General features: G+C 37.9%; 1 long non-coding RNA gene across 1 annotated transcript; it reads right to left on the bottom strand.

Moving 5' to 3' along the window:
- Window positions 1-9,416: 9,416 nt before the first annotated feature.
- LOC135154877 (uncharacterized) lies at window positions 9,417-12,078 on the bottom strand. The gene is made up of 3 exons (XR_010294295.1): window positions 12,005-12,078; window positions 9,990-10,122; window positions 9,417-9,473 (listed from the first exon to the last, which is right to left on the bottom strand). It is a non-coding gene; the product is annotated as an uncharacterized LOC135154877 (long non-coding RNA).
- Between the last annotated feature and the right edge of the window lie 1,185 nt (window positions 12,079-13,263).

Genomic DNA, 13,263 nt, shown 5'->3' with positions numbered 1-13,263 from the left:
AATGACAATAAGCATGCGTTCCCAGGCTTGGCACTGAATATGTAACTGATTATGAAAATCAATAATAATCCTGTTTTTAATGGTAAACCAATTTGGGGTCGATCGAGGGGGACCGTCTGGTTCAGATTCTTTGCATAAAAGAAGACCCTGAACCTTAACCACTGCATCCAATATGATATAAACGCCTTGATGGTCATAACCCTTGGAAGCGGAAGTACTGTTGGGTATTTTGTACACCATAAGCAGCACCCTCTTGGTAATTAGCTTGGTATGCTAAAATGTAGAGATTTGATACAAATCTGTTATTTTTCAAACAGAAAAAAAACATTGTTTATTATCTAATTGTTATTATTTTTGTTGTAATTCGTTTTCTGACCTAAAAGAACTTCATTTGGTTGAAATAATTTTTGTGTAATTTTCCCCCTTAACCAAATCCCCTTTCATTTTGGATTGAAAACTTTTTTTCTCGGCTTTTTAACAAACCGGTACCCCATTTTTCAATAACTTTTCAAAAGTAAGTGGTGCTCACTCAAGCGGAAATATTTTTCGACAGTTATATCGTCATTTGTTTAAATGGATCTGTACCAATGTTAAAATGTGGAAAAATCTTCAGGATTTTACATGCGGGGGCATTTTGACAATTCATTGCATGGGGGTTTAAGACTGGCTATATTTTACCTAGAGCTGTCATTTTTACCTCTCCCATTATAACCCCTGCCATTTTACCTCTGCCATTATTACCTCTGCCATTTTTACCTTTGCCATTTTTACCTCTGCCATTTTTGCCTCTGCCATTTTTACCTCTGCCATTATTACCTCTGCTATTTTTACTTCTGACATTTTTACCTCTGCCATTTTCACCTCTGCCATTTTTACCTCTGCCATTTTTACCTCTGCCATTTTTACCTCTGCCATTTTTACCTCTGCCATTTTTACCTCTGCCATTATTACCTCTGCCATTTTTACCTCTGCCATTTTCACCTCTGCCATTTTTACCTCTGCCATTATTACCTCTGCCATTATTACCTCTGCCATTTTTACCTGGCACCCACCAATCAACTAATGCGAACGTAAGCATGGACAGGAAATGTTTTATATTAAGTCCCTAAAATTGGGCAATCACTTTAAGTAGTCATGAAAAAGAAGCAAATGTCACTACATAAAACAATAATAACTCGAAATGTGAGGAAATATATTTGGTGTATATTGATTTGAAAACGGGAGGTTTTAGTACTACAGGATTATACATCTCGTTAAACAGTCCACGCGAGCACCAGGAACAATGAAGACATAGGCCCTGAGCAAACTGTTTCATAAAGTCATGAAAAAAATGCTTCTTATGTAAAATAATTATGATATAATATAACATTATAATAAACAATAATTTTTTTTTTGGGGGGACGTGCCCCCCATGCCCCCTGGTAGTTACGCCACTGTATAGGTATACAGAAATCACCAATAAAAATGCGAGCGCACAGCGCTAGCTCATAGGCCTTCATTTTGACAATCGAGACACCTGAAAAGGAATATTTTGAGAATCTTATAGGAAATACACAAAGATAATAGGTAGGCCAACAACATTTTAAAGTTTCGCTTAATTTCACAAACCAGTAATATTCACATCCTTGTCGGTATGCAAATGAGGAGACTGATGACATCACTCACTCACTACTTCTTTTTGTATTTTAGTATATGAAATATGAAATATTCCATTTTTCTCTGTTGTCGTGTGAAACAACGATTAATTCCTCCCTGAACATGAGCAATTAGCATTGTTTAATACTAAATGGTTCAATCAAGTTGGTTCATATTGTAAAATCTGTAAAAAATTTAATATTGTAAAACTCTAATAATAAAAAACAAAGGAATTCGTGAGTGAGGGACATTATCGACTGTCTCATTTGCATGTCACTGAGTTGTGCATATCACTGTTTTGTGAAAAATAAGCAAAATTTTAAAATGTCATAATTTTCTTATTTTACATCCAATTTTGATGAAATTTTCAGCATAATGCTTGTTTGATTGTTCTCTATTCATTCAAATCAACATTTTTTTTGGGGGGGGTGGACTTGTCCTTTAAGAAATGAATGCGAGCGCGAAGCTTTTTCAGTTGTTAGATTAGAATATAAAGTATTTTCAGCTTGTGCTTCTCGTTCGCATAAAAAAAAACCTGTGAGGTCGGGATGCGTATATAACTAAACAGTGATGCGAGCGCGTAGCGCGAGCTCAATTTTTTATATACTGACTTAAGAAGGACTCTTTTAAGGTATAATTCCTATTCTAAAAGTTTTTCCTTTTTCTCTTCGTCTTTTTTTTCTTTTTCTTTCCTTTTTTTTTGCGCCACCATGGGGGGGGGGGGCAAAAACTTTGCCCCCTGGATCGGCCTATGTATATTGACTTGAAAAACACTAACATTTTAAGGACTTATGTACGTGTGATCGATGGAAAGGATACACACCTCACTAATCAAATATTGCGAGCGCGTAGCGCCAGCTGAATTTGATATTTACCCCTTTTCTGACCCTGAACAGGTTACCTATCTTGCCAAACAAACTTCAAACTCGAGCACATTGATTTTTGTCTATTATCGTAAAAACAGGATATTTTAAATCAGCCGCATTAATTTAACCTTTTTGGGCAGGAAATAAATTTCACTATAAACAGGCAATACGAGCAATGTTGCGCCCCTGGTCGAACATGAATTTGCATGGAGCCCCCTAAGTTCAAGGTCAATTTGGCGCCTTATGGTCAAACATCAAATTAGCGCTCCCCTAGTTCGAACATCAATTTGGCGCCCCGCTAGTTTGAACATCAATTCGGCGCTCCCCTAGTTCGAACATCAATTTGGCGCCCGGCCCAGTTCAAACATCAATTTGGCGCCCCCATCTAGTTCGAAAATTAATTCGCCCCCTCCCCCTTGTTCAAACATCAATTCGGCGCCCCATAGTTCGAACGTTATTTTGGCGCCGCCTAGTTCGAACATCAATTTGGCGCCCCCCTCGTTCGAACATCAATTTGGCGCCCCAAGTTCGAATAGCAATTCGGCGCCCCCTAGTTCGAACATCAATTTGGCGACCCTAGTTCGAATATTCAATAGGCGCCCCCCTACGTCGAACATCTATTTGGCCTCCCTAGGTCGAACATCAATTTGGCGCCCCCAGTTGGAACATCAAATTGGCGCCCCTAGTTCGAATATCAATTCGGCGCCCCCTAGTTCAAACATCAATGTGGTGACCCTAGCTCGAACATCGATTCGGCGCCCCCCCTAGTTCGAGTATCAATTCGGCGCCCCTACATGTAGGTCGATCATCAATTCGCCCCCCCCCCGTTCGAACATCAATTCGACCCCCAGTTCGAACATCATTTTGGCATCCCTTCGAACTGAATTTGGTTTCCCTAGTTCGAAAATCATTTCGCCCCCTAGCTCGAGTATCAATTTGGCGCCCCCCTAGTTCGAACATCAATTCGGCGCCCCCTAGTTTGAGTATCAGTTTGGCGCCCCCCTAGCTCGAACATCGATTCGCCCCCTCCCCCCTAGTTCGAGTATCAATCTGGCGCCCCCAGTTCGAACATCATTTTAACATCCCTTCGAACATCATTTTGGCGCCCTCCTAGATCGAATATCAATTCGGCGCCCCTACATGTAGGTCCAACATCAATTTGGCGCCCCATAGTTCGAGTATCAATTTGGCGCACCCTAGTTCCAACATCAATTCTGAGCCCCCCTAGTTCGAGTATCAATTTGGCGTCCCCCTAGTTCGAACATCGATTCGGCCCCCTCCCCCCCCTAGTTCGAGTATTAATTTGGCGCCCCCAGTTCGAACATCATTTTAACATCCCTTCGAACATCATTTCGGCGCCCTCCTAGTTCGAATATCAATTCGGCGCCCCTACATGTAGGTCCAACATCAATTTGGCGCCCCTAGTTCGAATATCATTTCGCCCCCCCCCCCCTTGCTCGAGTATCAATTTGGCGCCCCCTAGTTCCAACATCAATTCTGAGCCCCCCTAGTTCGAGTATCAATTTGGCGTCCCCCTAGTTCGAACATCGATTCGGCCCCCTACCCCCCCCCCCCCCTAGTTCGAGTATCAATCTGGCGCCCCCAGTTCGAACATCATTTTGACATTCATTCGAACATCATTTCGGTGCCCTTTTGGTTCGAACATCATTTTCTTTCCTCCTCTTCCTCTTTTTTTCTTCTCGTCCTTCCCCTCTTCCTCTCCCCTTTTCTTCTTTTCTTTCTCTCTTTTTTTTCTCTTCTTTCCTCCCTCTTCCTCTCTCCTTTTTCTCCTTTTCTTTCCCCTCTTCCTCTTTTTTCTTCCCCCTCTCCCCCTCCCTTTTCTTCTCTTCCTTTCCCCTTTTCTTCCCCCTTCTCTCTCTTTTTTCTCTTCTTTCTTCCCTTTTCCTCTCTCTCCTTTTTCTCCTTTTCCTTTCCCTTCTTCCTCTCTCTTCCCCCTCTTCTTTCCCCGCTTCCTCTTTTTTCTTCCCCCTCCCTTTTTCTTCTCTTCCTTCCCCCTCTTCCTCTTTTTTCTCTTTCTTTCCCCTCTTCTTCTCCTTTTTTTCTTCTTTTCTTTCCCCTCTTCTTTTTTCTTCTTTTCTTTCCCCTCTCTTTTTTCTTCTCTTCTTTCCTCCCTCTTCCTCTCTCTCCTTTTCTTTTCCCCTCTTCCTCTTTTTTCTTCCCCCTCTCCTTCCCCCTCCCTTTTCTTCTCTTCTTCTTTTTTCTCCTTTTCCCCTCTTTTTCCTCTCTCTCTTTTTCTTCTCTTCCTTTCCCCTCTTCCCCTCTCTCTCTTTTTTTCTCCTTTTCCTTTCCCTCTCTTTTTCCTTCTCTTTCTTTCCCCTTTCCCTCTCCCTTTTCCTTCCCTTCCTTCCCCCTCTTCCCTTTTCTTCTTTTCTTTCCCCCCCTTTTCCTCTCTCTTTTTTCTTCCCTTCTTCCCCCTCTTCCTTTCTTCTTTTCTTTCCCCTCTTTTTTCTCTTTCTTTCCCTCTCTTCTTTTTTTTTGCCGAAGGGGGGGGGGGGGGCCAAGGCCCCCTCGGCCCCCCCCATGGATCCGCGCCTGGTAGTAGTTGTCGTAGTAGTAGTAGTAGTAGTAGTAGTAGTAGTAGAAGTGGCAATAGTAGTAGTAGTAGTAGTAGTCGTAGAAGTCGTAATCGTAGTAGTAGTAGTAGTAGTAGTAGTAGTAGTCGGATTAGTAGTAGTAATAGAAGTAGCAGTAGTAGTAGTAGTAGTAGTAGTAGTAGTAGTATTAGACGTAGCAGTCGAAGTAGGAGTAGTAGTAGAAGTAGTAGTAGTAGTAGTATAATAATAGTAGCAGCAGTAGTAGCAGTAGCAGTAGTCGTCGGAGTAGTAGTAGTCGTCGGAGTAGTAGTAGTAGTACGGTGGCTCAGTGGTAGAGCGTCCGCCTCATGAACGGGAGGTCGTGGGTTCGATCCTCGGCCGAGTCATACCAAAGAATTATAAAAATGGACCTTCTGCCTTCTTGCTAGGCGCTCAACATTTTGATTGGAGAAGGGTAATAATAACATTATTATGTTATGCAGGGCCCGCTGGTAGAGCAGTTTCCTAACTGAAGTGGCTACCCTAGGTAAATAAAACGTTATTATTATTATTATTATTATTAGAAGTAGTAGTAGTAGTAGTATTCGTCGGAGTAGTAGTAGTAGTAGTCGTCGTCGTCGTCGTAGTAGTAGTAGCAGCAATAGAAATAGTAGTAGTAGTAGTAGTAGTAGTAGTAGTAGCAGTAATAATAGTAGTAGTACTAGTAGTCGTCGTCGTCAGAGTAGAAGTAGTAGCAGTAGTAGTAATAGTAGTAGTAGTAATAGTAGTAGCAGTAGTAGTAATAGTAGTAGTAGTAGTAGTATCAGTAGTAGTAGTGGTAGTAGTAGCAGCAGCAGTAGTAGTAGTAGTAGTAGTAGTACTACTACTACTACTACTACTACTACTACTACTACTACTACTGTAGTAGTAGTAGTAGGAGTAGTAGTAGTAATAATAGTAGTAGTAGTAGTAGTAGTAGTAGTAGTAGTAGTAGTAGTTATAGTAGTTGTAGTAGTAGTAGTAGTAGTAGTAGTAGTAGAAGTAGTAGTAGAAGTAGTAATAGTCGTAGCAGTATTAGTAGTGGTAGAAGTAGTATTAGTATAGCAACAGTAATAGTAGCAGCAGTAGTAGTAGCAGTAGTAGTAGTAGTAGTAGTAATAGAAGTAGTAGTAGCAGCATTAGTGGTAGTAGCGGTGTAGTATTAGTAGTAGTAATAGTAGCAGTAGTAGTAGCAGTAGTAGTAGTATAGTAGTAGTAATAGTAGGTTACACTTCGTAATTCCGAAGGTTCGTAATTCCGAAGGTTCTTTATTCTGAAGGTTCGTAATTCCAAAACACGTAAGTTGCAAATACCTCGATGTTCGTTAATCCGAAAACGAAAAAGGTGTAGTGTCAAACTACTATTTTTTAGGATACTCTAGATCCGGGATCTAAATGCGGATTGATTAAATTGCATATTCGAGTAAATTGTCATTGGAATCGAACCGTAACGTGTTATAATTTCTGCTTAAATATAATAATGGAAATTATTGACCAGTATTAATGAAATTGTAGAGTCCTTATTCGCAACTGTTATATTTGATCAGTTCCACAGAATTGTTAATTATTATGTTTTTTATTTGAAAGTGGAACTTTTTTGTTAGATGATTGCACGAATACCAGTGTTAGTAATTTCTAGTGATACGGCGGGCAGCACCCACTGTATACGTCCATTGACAAACTTGAAATAGCAGCCGACAGGACCGTTTTCCAGTAGGCGCTATACGTGTTGGCGTTGGCATAGCCATGTCTTAGACGGCTTAGATATGGTACGTAGCAATTAATTATAACTCGCATTATACTTTCATTGTAGCGAAAATTAGGTAATCTATTAAAATATATTGTAGATAAAATTTTGTGCAATTTTCCTCATGATTATGTATGTTGTGAAAGTTGATTGAAAAATATATGTGGGCCATCCTGGGAAAATGGGTATTGTAGGTGAAATTTTGGATTTTGGTTTTTTTATGTTTTCTGGTACCTGGACACATGTACAATGTGTATACAAAATATTAGAGTCTAATTCATATTCAAATTAGAGATATGGCTTATTGAATCAGGGGTACCCCCCCCCCCCCTGCCTGGCTGTATGGGTCGTCATGGTAGTCGGGCTTATTATTCATCTTTTCATGATAGGGAAATGTTGGTTCTTTTGTAACGCCCAACATACCTGGCATAGGCGAGGTGATCTTTTGTAGTGCAGACATAATTTCATATATACACAGCTAGGCGAATACAATAAAACAAATTACTCTACATATTCAACCACACCCACACTAGAACCCACACCCACACACTCACATTACATGCAAAAAAAACCCTTATGGAGACTATTTGTCATACAATATATAGTTCGTCATAGCGCGTAGTTTTAACATGGGAGGAGGTTCCCAGATCCAATGACCAGGGGCAGATGGGGTTGGATTATTCATCTGATTTTTTGTTGTGGGGGGGGGGGGCAGCTTATCATTTTTTTTGGGGGGGTGCCCACCCCCACAGTCGCCGCATAAAATTTTTTTGAAAATGGGAGGGGCTGTCCATGCAAAAAAAAATCACAATCAAATGGTAATTTTGTACATGTTTATACATGTGTTCTGGGGAAAAAAAAGTGGGGCCAAAGCCCCTGCCCACCTCCATCCTAGATTTGTCCCTGCCCATAACCCCCCCCCCCCAAAAAAAAAAAAAGACACCACCTTGCTGTTTGTCCATACTTCACTTTCTCGCAAAGTAAAATCTAAAAAAAATCATACTTATAAGCTTTGAAAAATAAACACAAACAAAATTCAATTTTGCAAAACCAATTTTTTTTCGGTGGCAATAAACAATAGTGAAAAGCTGATGCGAGCTACATTTCATAAAGATTTAATATGACAACAACTCTTGATGAAATATCAACTTTCATTGAACGAGCGAATCAGGAAGCAGAAGGTTCACTGTTTTCATGGTAGTTTTCATTCGAGCAAGGGATCATATCAACATTTCATGAAATGGGCCACATTTGGTTTCTTTTTAGGGATGGGGTAGTCATGAAAATATATTTCACAAATTGCTGCCAAATTGTCGGGATCACTGAAGGATTTTTTTTATGGTCACTTCGTTTGAAAAGAAGAATAAAACTGTGCATAAAAACTTGGCTCCACATATCAAAACGGCAGGTATTATTACTAACAAATAATCACAAATACATAATCTTCTTTTCTCTGCTACACTCTGTACACGTGTGTAATTATATGCGTTGTAATCATCTTATGCTTAAATAAAAAAATAATATCAGAGTTTAATTCTTGATATGGAAGAGACTATATACATTTATTCTCTTCTATGCAGCAGTATTAGCAAAACTCAGGAATGTGCATCGCTCTCCACTGTCCAAATTTGCACTAAAAAGGATATAAAACACGACAATCCCTCCTTAGTGTGTGCCTTTAACATTATCGCAAACTTCTTAATACAGCAGCAAACTTACCACATTTCAACTGTTTACAATGACATCCTTCTAATGGGTCAGCAAACGGTACAGATTAAGTTTAAAGGAGAATGAAACCCTAACCAGCTGAATCCATATCAAAGAGAAAAATAAAAGAAACATATTGTTGAAAGTTTGAGGAAGATTGAATGAATAATAAGAAAGTTATGAGCATTTGAATGTCGAGATCACTAATGCCATGTAGATCCTCCCATTGGCAATGCGACCAAGATCTGTGATGTCACACACGTACAACTCCCTCATTACTTTAGTACTTATTTCACTTATATTCTCACTTTTATAAAGTCTATCACAAGGTGAGGTGTTCTCTTTATGAGAGGACAAGTACAGAGGTTTTACAACATTATATCATTGATGAATCGTTTGTCATATGATTAGAATGAGCAAAAAGAGATGTTTTGGGGTATATTTTCAGTGTCCAAAAGGGGAGAGTTGTTCATCTGTGACATCATAGATCTTGGTCGCATTGCCAATGGGAGGATCTCCATAGCATTAGTGATCTCGACATTGAAATGCTCATAACTCTTCTATTGCTAGTCCTATTTTACTCAAACTTTTGTTGATCTTATTCTTTGATTTTTCTGCTTTCACAAAAGCTAACTTGCTCCAAGAGTTTCATTCTCCTTTAAGTTTTTTTTATCGAAAAACTTCATAGAGTTTGTTCATTCAGAGTAAAACATGTATTCATTGTTCAATTTCCTCTCCTACCGGGGAGGCCGAGGTGCCTTGTCCTCATCTAAGATCTTTCCATGTATCATATTCCCTCTATTTGGAAAATCCAGTTGATAGCTTATCTGGGAGTATCTCAGAGAGTATGTCAGCAGGGTTCACCAAGGGGATAATTTTCTTCCTCTGCATTGTTTGCTTTTTTCATGTTCCAGTCTGAAAAATGCCACGTTCCGATGACTCGAATCTGCATGTTTGATGAATACATATATAACAACAATCACATTACACTCTCATTTCTTCATGATTCATGGACATTTATCAACATGATATTTAACATACATTAACTTTTCACTCTTTGACTTTGTTTAAATGTTACTTGTATTTCTAATAAAGGTGGAAGTACTCCCTGATGTCATATTTTTCTACCAAAAATAATAAGATTAAACTATTGTTGGGTAAAAAAAATCCCTCCAAAATTCATGAGATGTCATATTTAAATGTTTAATTTTTATATATCACTTGCAAAAAGCTTTCTCTGCATGAGCCTTTATCCAAATTCTATATTTTTTCATTTTTTATGGTTTTTATCAATTTATATTTTTTATATTTTCCATAATTCTAGATTTCATGTATCTTAAAACAATATCTTATAAAACGGCAATTGAACAAATTCGTGGAGAAATCGGTTACAACTGACATGATAAAGTCAAAACTGGCACACTATTTCCATAAAGAATATGGATAAAGCATGGAAAGCTACCTGAAGCTGTGGTAATGGTGAATCCCATATCAGAGTCTTAAAGTACTTCTTGAAGGGCTGCTGTCAGCTGTATGTTGGTTCTGAGATGTCTTGTCCTCACTGCACCAATACAGTTGCTCTGTAGATCCCGTGCCTTTAACATGTTTAACACAACGAAAGAAAACAAGGCCAATTAGTTAACAAATTTTCAGAGTTAAAGTTTATTTTAAAAAAAACACTACTTAAGAAAAAAAAAACTTAAAAAAAAACAATTAAAACTATAATAATTTTTTTTTTCTTCAAAAATATGTCTTTTCATTAAAAAAAAATTGAATGACTTTGTGTAGAAAGTTGGCGAACCTCATGTAATGTAGCTCGACCAGATTGTAGAAAAAAATAAGAAATACCCCCCCACCCGCCCCCAAAAATATATTGTTATTTTTTTTATAAATTGTGACAATCTGTTTTCTAGTTATAATTTCGATATCATTTGCAAAGCTTTGGTGAACCTCATACCAAATGTACCCCACCCCCTCCGAAAAAAAAATAAAATCAGAAGTCCGACAAATAAGAATTTGTTAGGAGAGGGGATCTGAAAAATGTCCATAATTAACCCATTTAAAAGGGTACTCCGAGCTGAAAATAATTTCATCAAATGTAAGCAAATGCTGCAAATTTCATCAAAATCTGATAACAACTAGATCTAAATTCGTTATTCGTGCATTTTAAAAACAGTTATATGCACGTCTTAATAAATATTCGTTAGATGGGCTGATGATGTCACATCCCCACTTTAACTTTTCTTATATCAAAACATGAAATCATACTTATTTTCTTTGGTCATACCGTAATGGTACTAGTATTCAACCTGTTTGGAGAGTTTCTTCAAATATACAGAAATATGGAATTTACCTGAATTTCAGACCTGTCTTATTTCAAAGAGCAAATGCTGGTTATTCTTTTCCCGTTTTTTTTTTCTTCAACCCGTCAACTGCGTGCGCGGGCGATCGAATTTTACGGCGACGGTTTTTGGTACTAGTATTCAATCCGTCGGTACTAGTATTCAACCTAGTGATGAAAGATGGTCCTGTCTCTCAATCTGCCCTTGTCCCATCCGACTATGGACTAGACAATTTGAGATGAGACCAAACAGGGAATTAATCAAAGCCAGAGACTTACATAGATCTAGATCTAATTTAGCAATCTAGACCTTTTTAAGATTTGCTATCAATCCTCACTAGGTTGAATACTAGTACCATTCAGTGCAAAAGGCCATCGCCGCATAATTCGATCCTCTGCGCACACAGTCGACAGATTGATAAAGAAAATACTGACAACAGATTACCCTGGAAATAACAAAGGTATGAAATTAAGATAAATTCCCTATTTCTAGATATTTTGGGGAATATGTCAAAATCTTTGAATTATGCCGGGTTGAATACTAGTACCCATACGGTACGTGTGAATGATATGTCACCTTTTTGCATTAAATAATACGGTATCTAGTCTTGGAGGGGGGGGGGATAGTACAAACATAATTTCATGTCACAAGGTGAGACATCTTTGCATCAGTTTGTCAAGTAAATTCATAAAAACATGCATAGAACTGTTTTACCGAAATAATCCATATCTTTAAATTATCATAGCTCTTTTACTCCTTGTCCAATTTTGATTTTTTATAAACAATTTTTACAAACTTGTTGCATGTGATAGATTTATCTTAAATGGTTAACGAAGGCCTAAGTCTAAGGCCTAATGTCTAAGTAGGTGCAGATCTAGATCTAGTTGATAGCCTAGGCAGACATAAGTTAGATCTTAAAAAGACCGTCAAAGTCCCGGACAAATACCGCGAATCGCTGCAGCAGTCGCATGTAATTTGACGTTTAAAGTCGTTCCTAAAAAAGCTCTCTCTCGATCGATCCACATAAACACGCAACACAAAATTCACATTCACGTGTTTAGTTGCCATGTTCCTCGCATCGCAATTATCAATGAATTTAACAAAACAACTCAATCTGCAACATAATTTAACTTACCTTCATGGATTTCAGCCAAGGGAATTAAATCCAATCAACATATATCCGAACCCGCCACCAAATATATCGAGCCGATATCCACAGTTCTGAAAAATAAGAATGCGCCTGACATTGTTTTTTTATTTCGCGCGGGTTGTTTGTTTTGTTTTTCCTCGCGACGCGCGCCAGACAAAAGTTTGATGACACGCGTATTTAAATGACGTCCTAGCGCATTTATTGTCTCTCACCAATAGTCTGGTTTTCGCGCGACGCCACACATATGATTTCTCATTTGATATTGATATGAAATATTGCAGAAACATTATTTAATATATTTCATATTTCCATGATGATATAACATTTATCACTGGTTATGTTTTATAAAAACCTTTGGTCATGTATTTAGCACAGTGCATATATGTCATTAACAATATTGCTTGTGCAAAGCAGTTATTGACATAGCGCCAGCTAGTGTTCTCTCTAGGACAGTGTTTTCCATTGCACCAATCACTGTATATAAACATGGAAGAACTGACAGATATGAGGTGACACAATCATCCAAGTTCCAGTGAATCCTGGAAACCTGGTTATTAATTTTGATACAATAAGGAGGCAAAGAGGTTAGTGTCTCATAGGAAGTCTTTATTTTATGAAATGATAAATGTTAAAAATGAAAATAAGTCGAATTATTTTAGGTTCTAAATCCATGCAGCTTCTGTGCATGTAGATTACATAACAATTATACATTCACATGTGTGTTATAAGATTGTGTAAGCAAGAAATAAGGTCAATTAAGTCTATAGCTTATACATTGGATCCTCACATTTGAAGATGACATAGTGATGAATAGGAGATTCATGTATGTTCACTGAATTTGATATTAGTTTATCGAAAATAAGATAATTCAGGATTTGTTTTGTGTAATTAATGACCAGAAAGGTTACACTGTATATGTAGGTCAGCTGAAAGTCAAGATATGGTAGCTTCATATTTAAAACATAAAGATACACCTGAAGTTATTGATAGTATAGTGGCAACTCTAATTGTTGTGTAAATCAACGTGTCAATTTACATATATTTTATTTATCAGATTATAAGCACATTTCACAATAATTGTTTAGTTTGTTGCTTGAAGAAAGAGTGAATTATCAGATGATCACACATAAGTCTATACAATGTATTTATGATGTTTTTATGTATGTTTCATTGATACAGTTTTCACGGGGCTTTTGGAGCTATATCAAAGTTTGAAGATTATTAATCGAAATGAGATGAATCAA

The sequence above is a fragment of the Lytechinus pictus genome, chromosome 8 (assembly GCF_037042905.1).
Source record: "Lytechinus pictus isolate F3 Inbred chromosome 8, Lp3.0, whole genome shotgun sequence".
Taxonomy (NCBI): domain Eukaryota; kingdom Metazoa; phylum Echinodermata; class Echinoidea; order Temnopleuroida; family Toxopneustidae; genus Lytechinus; species Lytechinus pictus.
This window is presented reverse-complemented; position numbering and strand designations above follow the sequence as displayed.